The sequence below is a fragment of the Microcaecilia unicolor genome, chromosome 1 (genome assembly GCF_901765095.1).
Source record: "Microcaecilia unicolor chromosome 1, aMicUni1.1, whole genome shotgun sequence".
Lineage (NCBI taxonomy): Eukaryota > Metazoa > Chordata > Amphibia > Gymnophiona > Siphonopidae > Microcaecilia > Microcaecilia unicolor.
Window position 1 is genome coordinate 387,780,083 of NC_044031.1, and position 13,022 is coordinate 387,793,104.

The 13,022-nt window shown below is 55.0% G+C and overlaps 1 protein-coding gene across 1 annotated transcript in view; it reads right to left on the reverse strand.

The window, feature by feature from the left end:
• Positions 1 to 13,022, reverse strand: part of DMC1 (DNA meiotic recombinase 1) — a 506,546-nt gene that overhangs the window by 338,902 nt on the left and 154,622 nt on the right. The gene's annotated exons all lie outside the window — the stretch shown is intronic.

Consider the following 13,022-nt stretch of genomic DNA (forward strand, 5'->3'; position numbering starts at 1 on the left):
CGTCTTCCCGCCCGAAACCGGCTTGAGCCGGCCAGTCTCATATGTAGCAAGACAAATACCAGGGAAGACACAACTCCAAAGGGGAGGCGGGCAGGTTTGTGAGAACAATCAGCCTGCTGTCGTCGGAGAATACCTTCTACAGGTATGTAGCATTCGCTTTCTCCGAGGACAAGCAGGCTGCTTGTTCTCACTGATGGGGTATCCCTAGCCCCCAGGCTCACTCAAAACAACAACCATGGTCAATTGGGCCTCGCAACGGCGAGGACATAACTGAGATTGACCTAAAAAAATTTACCAACTAACTGAGAGTGCACCCTGGAACAGAACAAACAGGGCCCTCGGGGGGTGGAGTTGGATCCTAAAGCCCAAACAGGTTCTGAAGAACTGACTGCCCGAACCGACTGTCGCGTCGGGTATCCTGCTGCAGGCAGTAATGAGATGTGAATGTGTGGACAGATGACCACGTCGCAGCTTTGCAAATTTCTTCAATAGAGGCTGACTTCAAGTGGGCTACCGACGCTGCCATGGCTCTAACATTATGAGCCGTGACATGACCCTCAAGAGCCAGCCCCGCCTGGGCGTAAGTGAAGGAAATGCAATCTGCTAGCCAATTGGATATGGTGCGTTTCCCCACAGCCACTCCCCTCCTGTTGGGATCAAAAGAAACAAACAATAGGGCGGACTGTCTGTTGGGCTGTGTCCGCTCCAGGTAGAAGGCCAATGCTCTCTTGCAGTCCAATGTGTGCAGCTGACGTTCAGCAGGGCAGGAATGAGGACGGGGAAAGAATGTTGGCAAGACAATTGACTGGTTCAGATAGAACTCCGACACGACCTTTGGCAAGAACTTAGGGTGAGTGCGGAGGACTTTCCCGAGATCGGCTTACCTTCCACACGGTAATGGTATGCACTGATTGCACTAAGGTGAACCCTTACAGAGTTGGTCTTGAGACCGGACTCAGACAAGTGCAGAAGGTATTCAAGCAGGGTCTGTGTAGGACAAGAGCGAGGATCTAGGGCCTTGCTGTCACACCAGACGGCAAACCTCCTCCATAGAAGAAGTAACTCCTCTTAGTGGAATCTTTCCTGGAAGCAAGCAAGATGCGGGAGACACCCTCTGACAGACCCAAAGAGGCAAAGTCTACGCTCTCAACATCCAGGCTGTGAGAGCCAGGGACCGGAGGCTGGGATGCAGAAGAGCCCCTTCGTCCTGCGTGATGAGGGTCGGAAAACACTCCAATCTCCACGGTTCTTCGGAGGATAACTCCAGAAGAAGAGGGAACCAGATCTGACGCGGCCAAAAAGGAGCAATCAGAATCATGGTGCCTCGGTCTTGCTTGAGTTTCAACAAAGTCTTCCCCACCAGAGGAATGGGAGGATAAGCATACAGCAGACCCTCCCCCCAATTCAGGAGGAAGGCATCCGATGCCAGTCTGCCGTGGGCCTGAAGCCTGGAACAGAACTGAGGGACTTTGTGGTTGGCTCGGGATGCGAAGAGATCCACCAAGGGGGTGCCCCACGCTTGGAAGATCTGGCGCACCACTCGGGAGTTGAGCGACCACTCGTGAGGTTGCATAATCCTGCTCAATCTGTCGGCCAGACTCTTGTTTACGCCTGCCAGATATGTGGCTTGGAGCACCATGCCGTGACGGCGAGCCCAGAGCCACATGCTGACGGCTTCCTGACACAGGGGGCGAGATCCAGTGCCCCCCTGCTTGTTGACGTAGTACATGGCAACCTGGTTGTCTGTCTGAATTTGGATAATTTGGTGGGACATCCGATCTCTGAAAGCCTTCAGAGCGTTCCAGATCGCACGCAACTCCAGAAGATTGATCTGTAGATCGCGTTCCTGGAGGGACCAGCTTCCTTGGGTGTGAAGCCCATCGACATGAGCTCCCCATCCCAGGAGAGACGCATCCGTGGTCAGCACTTTTTGTAGCTGAGGAATTTGGAAGGGACGTCCCAGAGTCAGATTGGACCAAATTGTCCACCAATACAGGGATTCGAGAAAACTCGTGGACAGGTGGATCACGTCTTCTAGATCCCCAGCAGCTTGAAACCACTGGGAAGCTAGGGTCCATTGAGCAGATCTCATATGAAGGCGGGCCATGGGAGTCACATGAACTGTGGAGGCCATGTGGCCCAGCAATCTCAACATCTGCCGAGCTGTGATCTGCTGGGACGCTCGCACCCGCGAGACGAGGGACAACAAGTTGTTTGCTCTCGCCTCTGGGAGATAGGCGCGAGCCGTCCGAGAATCCAGCAGAGCTCCTATGAATTCGAGTCTCTGCACTGGGAGAAGATGGGACTTTGGATAATTTATCACAAACCCCAGTAGCTCCAGGAGGCGAATAGTCATCTGTATGGACTGCAGGGCTCCTGCCTCGGATGTGTTCTTCACCAGCCAATCGTCGAGATATGGGAACACGTGCACCCCCAGCCTGCGAAGTGCCGCTGCTACTACAGCCAAGCACTTTGTGAACACCCTGGGCGCAGAGGCGAGCCCAAAGGGTAGCACACAGTACTGGAAGTGACGTGTGCCCAGCTGAAATCGCAGATACTGTCTGTGAGCTGGCAGTATCGGGATGTGTGTGTAGGCATCCTTCAAGTCCAGAGAGCATAGCCAATCGTTTTCCTGAATCATGGGAAGTAGGGTGCCCAGGGAAAGCATCCTGAACTTTTCTTTGACCAGATATTTGTTCAGGGCCCTTAGGTCTAGGATGGGACGCATCCCCCCTGTTTTCTTTTCCACAAGGAAGTACCTGGAATAGAATCCCAGCCCTTCTTGCCCGGATGGCACGGGCTCGACCGCATTGGCGCTGAGAAGGGCGGAGAGTTCCTCTGCAAGTACCTGCTTGTGCTGGAAGCTGTAAGACTGAGCTCCCGGTGGACAATTTGGAGGTTTTGAGGCCAAATTGAGGGTGTATCCTTGCCGGACTATTTGGAGAACCCACTGATCGGAGGTTATGAGAGGCCACCTTTGGTGAAAAGCTTTCAACCTCCCTCCGACTGGCAGGTCGCCCGGCACTGACACTTGGATGGCGGCTATGCTCTGCTGGAGCCAGTCAAAAGCTCGCCCCTTGCTTTTGCTGGGGAGCCGAGGGGCCTTGCTGAGTCGCACGCTGCTGACGAGAGCGAGTGCGCTGGGGCTTAGCCTGGGCCGCAGGCTGTCGAGAAGGAGGATTGTACCTACGCTTGCCAGAAGAGTAGGGAACAGTCTTCCTTCCCCCCAAAAATCTTCTACCTGTAGAGGTAGAGGCTGAAGGCTGCCGGCGGGAGAACTTGTCGAATGCGGTGTCCCGCTGGTGGAGCTGCTCTACCACCTGTTCGACTTTCTCTCCAAAAATGTTATCCGCACGGCAAGGCGAGTCCGCAATCTGCTGCTGGATTCTATTCTCCAGGTCGGAGGCACGCAGCCATGAGAGCCTGCGCATCACCACACCTTGAGCAGCGGCCCTGGACGCAACATCAAAGGTGTCATACACCCCTCTGGCCAGGAATTTTCTGCACGCCTTCAGCTGCCTGACCACCTCCTGAAAAGGCTTGGCTTGCTCAGGGGGGAGCGCATCAACCAAGCCCGCCAACTGCCGCACATTGTTCCGCATGTGTATGCTCGTGTAGAGCTGGTAAGACTGAATTTTGGCCACGAGCATAGAAGAATGGTAGGCCTTCCTCCCAAAGGAGTCTAAGGTTCTAGAGTCCTTGCCCGGGGGCGCCGAAGCATGCTCCCTAGAACTCTTAGCCTTCTTTAGGGCCAGATCCACAACTCCAGAATCATGAGGCAACTGGGTGCGCATCAGATCTGGGTCCCCATGGATCTGGTACTGGGACTCGATCTTCTTGGGGATGTGGGGATTAGTTAAAGGTTTTGTCCAGTTCGCAAGCAATGTCTTTTTTAGGACATGGTGCAAGGGAACAGTGGACGCTTCCTTAGGTGGAGAAGGATAGTCCAGGAGCTCAAACATTTCAGCCCTGGGCTCGTCCTCCACAACCACCGGGAAGGGGATGGCCGTAGACATCTCCCGGACAAAGGAAGCAAAAGACAGACTCTCGGGAGGAGAAAGCTGTCTTTCAGGAGAGGGAGTGGGATCGGAAGGAAGACCCTCAGACTCCTCGTCAGAGAAATATCTGGGGTCTTCTTCCTCTTCCCACGAGGCCTCACCCTCGGTGTCAGACACAAGCTCACGGACCTGTGTCTGCAACCGTGCCCGATTCGACTCCGTGGAGCCACGTCCACGATGGGGGCGTCGAGAGGTAGACTCCCTCGCCCGCATCGGCGAAGCTCCCTCCGCCGACGTAGTCGGGGAGCCTTCCTGGGAGGCGACGACAGCCGGCACCGCACGCGGCACCGACGCCGGAGACCTCACCTCGGGCGATGGGCCAGCCGGCGCCACGCTCGACGGTACCTGCGGCGCAAGCACCGCCGGTACCGGAGGGGTAGGGCGCAACAGCTCTCCCAGAATCTCTGGGAGAACGGCCCGGAGGCTCTCGTTCAGAGCGGCTGCAGAGAAAGGCATGGAAGTCGATGCAGGCGTCGACGTCAGAACCTGTTCCGGGCGTGGAGGCTGTTCCGGGCTGTCCAGAGTGGAGCGCATCGACACCTCCTGAACAGAGGGTGAGCGGTCCTCTCGGTGCCGATGCCTGCTGGGTGCCGACTCCCTCGGCGACCCAGAGCTCTCGGTACCGACACGGGAAGGGGACCAGTGACGATGCTTCTTCGACTTCTTGGAACGAAGCATGTCACCGGAGCTTCCCGGTACCGACGAGGAGGACGTAGAATCCAGCCGTCGCTTCCTCGGGGCCGAGGCCGAAGGAGGTCGGTCTCGGGGGGGCTGTACCGCAGGAGCCCTCAGGGTAGGGGGAGACCCACCCGAAGGCTCACCGCCACCAGCAGGGGAATGGACAGCCCTCACCTGCACTCCCGACGATGCACCACCGTCCGACGACATCAGCAGACGAGGTCCCGGTACCACCGACGTCGATGCAGCTATCCGATGTCTCGGCGCCGATGCCTCGATGCACTCGATGCACTGGCGGCCGAGGATGAAGCTCTGGACACTGAAGACGTCGATGCACTCGATACCCCCGGTGCCGATGCCGACGAAGAGCCCGAGAACAAAACGTTCCACTGGGCCAATCTCGCTACCTGAGTCCGCCTTTGCAAAAGGGAACACAGACTACAGGCCTGAGGGCGGTGCTCGGCCCCCAGACACTGAAGACACGACGCATGCCTGTCAGTGAGCGAGATTACCCGGGCGCACTGGGTGCACTTCTTGAAGCCGCTGGAAGGCTTCGATGTCATGGGCGGAAAAATCACGACGGCCAAATCAAAATCCGAAATGGCGAAAATGAGCACCAAAACTTTGAGGGAGAAAAATCTCGACCGAGGCCGAAAGAGGCCTACCCCGACGACGAAAGAAAACTTACCGGGGCAAAATCTGAAAATACGGGAAGGGGCAAACGAAACCCAAGGGGGCTTCCGGAACACTTCCCGAACAGTTTTAAGGATTTTCCGAAGAAAAACACGTCGAAAAAAAGGACACGCGAGGTCGACTTTCCGGGGCTCGACACGGCGAAAACACGACCGTACCGAGTGCGGACGAAAGAAGACTGGCCGGCTCAAGCCGGTTTCGGGCGGGAAGACGGCCGCGCATGCGCGGTGCGCACAGGCGCGCGAGGGCTAGCAAAGGACTTTGCTAGTGAAGATTCCGATTGGAGGGGCTGCCGTGGACGTCACCCATCAGTGAGAACAAGCAGCCTGCTTGTCCTCGGAGAATAGTTAATTCATTAAGTCATAAATTATGCTCTGAGCCATTTCTTTCTTGTTTCCTTATCATCCTGCCAAACTAGTCCAGTCTGACAACCGGGTTTATGCTCCTCCACAAAAGATAGTTATACATAAGTTATATTTTTTCTTTTGCAACCTATATGATTACATAAGTACATAAGTAATGCCACACTGGGAAAAGACCAAGGGTCCATCGGGCCCAGCATCCTGTCCACGACAGCGGCCAATTCAGGCCAAGGGCACCAGGCAAGCTTCCCAAACGTACAAACATTCTATACATGTTATTCCCGGAATTGTTGATTTTTCCCAAGTCCATTTAGTAGCGGTTTAGGGACTTGTCCTTTAGGAAACCGTCTAACCCCCTTTTAAACTCTGCCAAGCTAACCGCCTTCACCACGTTCTCCGGCAACGAATTCCAGATTTTAATTACGCGTTGGGTGAAGAAACATTTTCTCCGATTTGTTTTAAATTTACTACACTGTAGTTTTATCGCATGCCCCCTAGTCCTAGTATTTTTGGAAAGTGTGAACAGACGCTTCACATCCACCTGTTCCACTCCACTCATTATTTTAAATACCTCTATCATGTCTCCGCTCAGCCATCTCTTTTCCAAGCTGAAAAGCCCTAGCCTCCTTAGTCTTTCTTCATGGGAAAGTCGTCCCATCCCCACTATCATTTTAGTCGCCCTTCGCTGCACCTTTTCCAATTCTACTATATCTTTCTTGAGATGCGGCGACCAGAATTGGACACAATACTCAAGGTGCGGTCGCACCATGGAGCGATATAGCGAATGCTACATACCTGTAGAAGGTATTCTCCAAGGACAGCAGGATGACTGTTCTCACTGATGGGTGACGTCCACGGCAGCCCCTCCAATCCGGAATCTTCACTAGCAAAGTCTTTGCTAGCCCTCGGGCGCCAATGCGCACCGCGCATGCGCGGCCGTCTTCCCGCCCGAAACCAGCTCGTGCCGGCCAGTCTCATATGTAGCAAGACAAAGAGAAGGGAAGACACAACTCCAAAGGGGAGGCGGGCGGGTTTGTGAGAACAATCAGCCTGCTGTCCTCGGAGAATACCTTCTACAGGTATGTAGCATTCGCTTTCTCCGAGGACAAGCAGGCTGCTTGTTCTCACTGATGGGGTATCCCTAGCCCCCAGGCTCACTCAAAACAACAAACATGGTCAATTGGGCCTCGCAACGGCGAGGACATAACTGAGATTGACCTAACAATTTTTCCAACTAACTGAGAGTGTAGCCTGGAACAGAATAAACATGGGCCTAGGGGGGTGGAGTTGGATCCTAAACCCCGAACAGATTCTGAAGCACTGACTGCCCGAACCGACTGTCGCGTCGGGTATCCTGCTGCAGGCAGTAATGAGATGTGAATGTGTGGACAGATGACCACATCGCAGCTTTGCAAATCTCTTCAATAGTGGCTGACTTCAAGTGGGATACCGACGCTGCCATGGCTCTAACATTATGAGCCGTGACATGACCCTCAAGAGCCAGCCCAGCCTGGGCGTAAGTGAAGGAAATGCAATCTGCTAGCCAATTGGATATGGTGCGTTTCCCCACAGCCACTCCCCTCCTGTTGGGATCAAAAGAAACAAACAATTGGGCGGACTGTCTGTTGGGCTGTGTCCGCTCCAGATAGAAGGCCAATGCTCTCTTGCAGTCCAATGTGTGCAGCTGACGTTCAGCAGGGCAGGAATGAGGACGGGGAAAGAATGTTGGTAAGACAATTGACTGGTTCAGATGGAACTCCGACACAACCTTTGGCAAGAACTTAGGGTGAGTGCGGAGGACTACTCTGTTATGATGAAATTTGGTGTAAGGGGCCTGGGCTACCAGGGCCTGAAGCTCACTGACTCTACGAGCTGAAGTAACTGCCACCAAGAAAATGACCTTCCAGGTCAAGTACTTCAGATGGCAGGAATTCAGTGGCTCAAAAGGACGTTTCATCAGCTGGGTGAGAACGACATTGAGATCCCATGACACTGTAGGAGGCTTGACGGGGCTTTGACAAAAGCAAACCTCTCATGAAGCGAACAACTAAAGGCTGTCCCGAGATCGGCTTACCTTCCACACGGTAATGGTATGCACTGATCGCACTAAGATGAACCCTTACAGAGTTGGTCTTGAGACCAGACTCAGACAAGTGCAGAAGGTATTCAAGTAGGATAAGAGCGAGGATCTAAGGCCTTGCTGTCACACCAGACGGCAAACTTCCTCCATAGAAAGAAGTAACTCCTCTTAGTGGAATCTTTCCAGGAAGCAAGCAAGATGCAGGAGACACCCTCTGACAGACCCAAAGAGGCAAAGTCTACGCTCTCAACATCCAGGCCGTGAGAGCCAGGGACCGGAGGTTGGGATGCAGAAGCGCCCCTTCGTCCTGTGTGATGAGGGTCGGAAAACACTCCAATGTCCACGGTTCTGCGGAGGACAACTCCAGAAGAAGAGGGAACCAGATCTGACGCAGCCAAAAAGGAGCAATCAGAATCATGGTGCCTCGGTCTTGCTTGAGTTTCAACAAAGTCTTCCCCACCAGAGGTATGGGAGGATAAGACATATAGCAGACCCTCCCCCCAGTCCAGGAGGAAGGCATCCGATGCCAGTCTGCCGTGGGCCTGAAGCCTGGAACAGAACTGAGGGACTTTGTGGTTGGCTCGAGATGCGAACAGATCTACCAAGGGGGTGCCCCACACCTGGAAGATCTGTCGCACTACACGGGAATTGAGCGACCACTCCTGAGGTTGCATAATCCTGCTCAACCTGTCGGCCAGACTGTTGTTTACGCCTGCCAGATATGTGGCTTGGAGCAGCATGCCGTGACGGCGAGCCCAGAGCCACATGCTGACGGCTTCCTGACACAGGGGGCGAGATCCAGTGCCCCCCTGCTTGTTGATGTAATACATGGCAACCTGGCTGTCTGTCTGAATTTGGATAATTTGGTGGGACAGCCGATCTCTGAAAGCCTTCAGAGCGTTCCAGACCGCTCGTAACTCCAGAAGATTGATCTGCAGATCGCGTTCCTGGAGGGACCAGCTTCCTTGGGTGTGAAGCCCATCGACATGAGCTCCCCACCCCAGGAGAGACGCATCCGTGGTCAGCACTTTTTGTGGCTGAGGAATTTGGAAAGGACGTCCCAGAGTCAAATTGGACCAAATCGTCCACCAATACAGGGATTTGAGAAAACTCGTGGACAGGTGGATCACGTCTTCTAGATCCCCAGCAGCCTGAAACCACTGGGAAGCTAGGGTCCATTGGGCAGATCTCATGTGAAGGCGGGCCATGGGAGTCACATGAACTGTGGAGGCCATGTGGCCCAGCAATCTCAACATCTGCCGAGCTGTGATCTGCTTGGACGCTCGCACCCGCGAGACGAGGGACAACAAGTTGTTGGCTCTCGCCTCTGGGAGATAGGCGCGAGCCGTCCGAGAATCCAGCAGAGCTCCTATGAATTCGAGTTTCTGCACTGGGAGAAGATGGGACTTTGGATAATTTATCACAAACCCCAGTAGCTCCAGGAGGCGAATAGTCATCTGCATGGACTGTAGAGCTCCTGCCTCAGATGTGTTCTTCACCAGCCAATCGTCGAGATATGGGAACACGTGTACCCCCAGTCTGCGAAGTGCCGCTGCTACTACAGCCAAGCACTTCGTGAACACTCTGGGCGCAGAGGCGAGCCCAAAGGGTAGCACACAGTACTGGAAGTGACGTGTGCCCAGCTGAAATCGCAGATACTGCCTGTGAGCTGGCAGTATCGGGATGTGCGTGTATGCGTCCTTCAAGTCCAGAGAGCATAGCCAATCGTTTTCCTGAATCATGGGGAGAAGGGTGCCCAGGGAAAGCATCCTGAACTTTTCTTTGACCAGATATTTGTTCATGGCCCTTAGGTCTAGGATGGGACGCATCCTCCCTGTTTTCTTTTCCACAAGGAAGTACCTGGAATAGAATCCCAGCCCTTCTTGCCCGGATGGCACGGGCTCGACCGCATTGGCGCTGAGAAGGGCGGAGAGTTCCTCTGCAAGTACCTGCTTGTGCTGGAAGCTGTAAGACTGAGCTCCCGGTGGACAATTTGGAGGTTTTGAGGCCAAATTGAGGGTGTATCCTTGCTGGACTATTTGGAGAACCCACTGATCGGAGGTTATGAGAGGCCACCTTTGGTGAAAAGCTTTCAACCTCCCTCCGACTGGCAGGTCGCCCGGCACTGACACTTGGATGTCGGCTATGCTCTGCTGAAGCCAGTCAAAAGCTCGTCCCTTGCTTTTGCTGGGGAGCCGAGGGGCCTTGCTGAGGCGCACGCTGCTCACGAGAGCGAGCGCGCTGGGGCTTAGCCTGGGCCGCAGGCTGTCGAGAAGGAGGATTGTACCTACGCTTACCAGAAGAGTAGGGAACAGTCCTCCTTCCCCCAAAAAATCGTCTACCTGTAGAGGTAGAAGCTGAAGGCTGCCGGCGGGAGAACTTGTCGAAAGCGGTATCCCGCTGGTGGAGCTGCTCTACCACCTGCTCGACTTTCTATCCAAAAATGTTATCCGCATGGCAAGGCGAGTCCGCAATCCGCTGCTGGAGTCTATTCTCCAGGTCGGAGGCACGCAGCCATGAGAGTCTGCGCATCACCACACCTTGAGCAGCGGCCCTGGACGCAACATCAAAGGTGTCATACACCCCTCTGGCCAGGAATTTTCTGCACGCCTTCAGCTGCCTGACCACCTCCTGTAAAGGCTTGGCTTGCTCAGGGGGGAGCTTGTCCACCAAGCCCGCCAACTGCCGCACATTGTTCCGCATGTGTATGCTCGTGTAGAGCTGGTACGACTGAATTTTGGCCACGAGCATAGAGGAATGGTAGGCCTTCCTCCCAAAGGAGTCTAAGGTTCTAGAGTCTTTGCCCGGGGGCGCCGAAGCATGCTCTCTAGAGCTCTTAGCCTTCTTTAGGGCCAAATCCACAACTCCAGAGTCGTGAGGCAACTGAGTGCGCATCAGCTCTGGGTCCCCATGGATCCGGTACTGGGACTCGATCTTCTTGGGAATGTGGGGGTTAGTTAATGGCTTGGTCCAGTTCGCCAGCAATGTCTTTTTGAGGACATGATGCATGGGTACTGTGGACGCTTCCTTAGGTGGAGAAGGATAGTCCAGGAGCTCAAACATTTCAGCCCTGGGCTCGTCCTCCACAACCACCGGGAAGGGGATGGCCGTAGACATCTCCCGGACAAAGGAAGCGAAAGACAGACTCTCGGGAGGAGAAAGCTGCCTTTCAGGAGAGGGAGTGGGATCAGAGGGAAGACCATCAGACTCCTCGTCAAAGAAATATCTGATGTCCTCCTCTTCCTCCCACGAGGCCTCACTATTGGTATGAGACACAAGTTCACGAACCTGTGTCTGAAGCTGTGCCCGGCTCGACTCCGTGGAACCCCGGCCACGGTGGGAGCGTCGAGAGGTAGAATCCAGTGCCCGCACCGGCAAAGCTCCCTCCGCCAACGTAGTCGGGGAGCCTTCCTGGGAGGCGACCGCAGTCGGTACCGCAAGCGGCACCGATGTCGGAGACCTCACCCCGGGCAAGGGGCCAGCCGGAGGGGAAGGGCGCAACAGCTCTCCCAGAATCTCTGGGAGAACGGCCCGGAGACTCTCGTGCAGAGCGGCTGTGGAGAAACATGTGGAAGCCGATGCAGGTGTCGATGTCAGAGTCTGTTCCGGGCGTGGAGGCTGTTCCGGGCTGTCCAGAGTGGAGCGCATCGACACCTCCTGAACAGAGGGTGAGCGGTCCTCTCGGTGCCGATGCCTGTTGGGTGCCGACTCCCTCGGCGACCCAGAGCTCTCGGTGCCGACACGGGAAGGGGACCGGTGTCGATGCTTCTTCGACTTCTTGGGACGAAGCACGTCACCGGAGCTTCCCGGCACCGACGAGGAGGACGTAGAATCCAGCCGTTGCTTCCTCGGGGCTGAGGCCGAAGAAGGTCGGTCTCGGGGGGGCTGTACCGCAGGAGCCCTCAGGGTAGGGGGAGACCCACCCGAAGGCTCACCGCCACCAGCAGGGGAATGGACAGCCCTCACCTGCACTCCAGACGAAGCACCACCGTCCGACGACATCAGCAGACGAGGTCCCGGTACCACCGACGTCGACACAGTCATCCGCTGTCTCAGCGCCGATGCAGAGGGTCGATGCCTCGATGCACTCGATGCACTGGCGGCCGAGGATGAAGGTCTGGACGCTGGAGACGTCGATGCACTCGATACCCCCGGTGCCGATGCCGACGAAGAGCCCGAGAACAAAACGTTCCACTGGGCCAATCTCGCTACCTGAGTCCGCTTTTGTAAAAGGGCGCAGAGACTACATGCCTGTGGGCGGTGCCCAGCCCCCAGACAGTGAAGACACGACGCGTGCCTGTCAGTGAGCGAGATTACCCGGGCGCACTGGGTGCACTTCTTGAAGCCGCTGGGAGACTTCGATGACATGGGCGGAAAAATCTCGCCAGCGAAATCGAAACTCGTAATTGCGGTAGGCACCAAAAACGAGGGGAAAAAAAAATTCGACCCGAGGCCTGAAAAAAGGCCTACCCCAAAGACGAAAAAAAACTTACCGGGGCAAAAACTGGAAGTAGCGGGAAGGGAAAAAGACCGGAAAGGTCCTCTTCCAAATCTTTTTTTTTTTTTTTTTGTAGCGAAACCAAAAAAGGAGACTGCGAGGTCAACTTTAGGGGCGCGAACGGCGAAACACGACCGTACCGAACGCGGACAAAAGAAGACTGGCCGGCACGAGCTGGTTTCGGGCGGGAAGACGGCCGCGCATGCGCGGTGCGCGCGAGGGCTAGCAAAGACTTTGCTAGTGAAGATTCCGGATTGGAGGGGCTGCCGTGGACGTCACCCATCAGTGAGAACAAGCAGCCTGCTTGTCCTCGGAGAAAACGGCATTATAACATCCTCACACCTGTTTTCCATACCTTTCCTAATAATACCCAACATTCTATTCACTTTCCGAGCCGCAGCAGCACACTGAGCAGAAGGTTTCAGTGTATTATCGATGACGACACCCAGATCCCTTTCTTGGTCCGTAACTCCTAACGTGGAACCTTGCATGACGTAGCTATAATTCGGGTTCTTTTTTCCCACATGCATCACCTTGCACTTGCTCACATTAAACGTCATCTGCCATTTAGCCGCCCAGTCTCCCAGTCTCGTAAGGTCCTTCTGTAAATTTTCACAATCTTGTCGCGAGTTAATGACTTTGAATAACTTTGT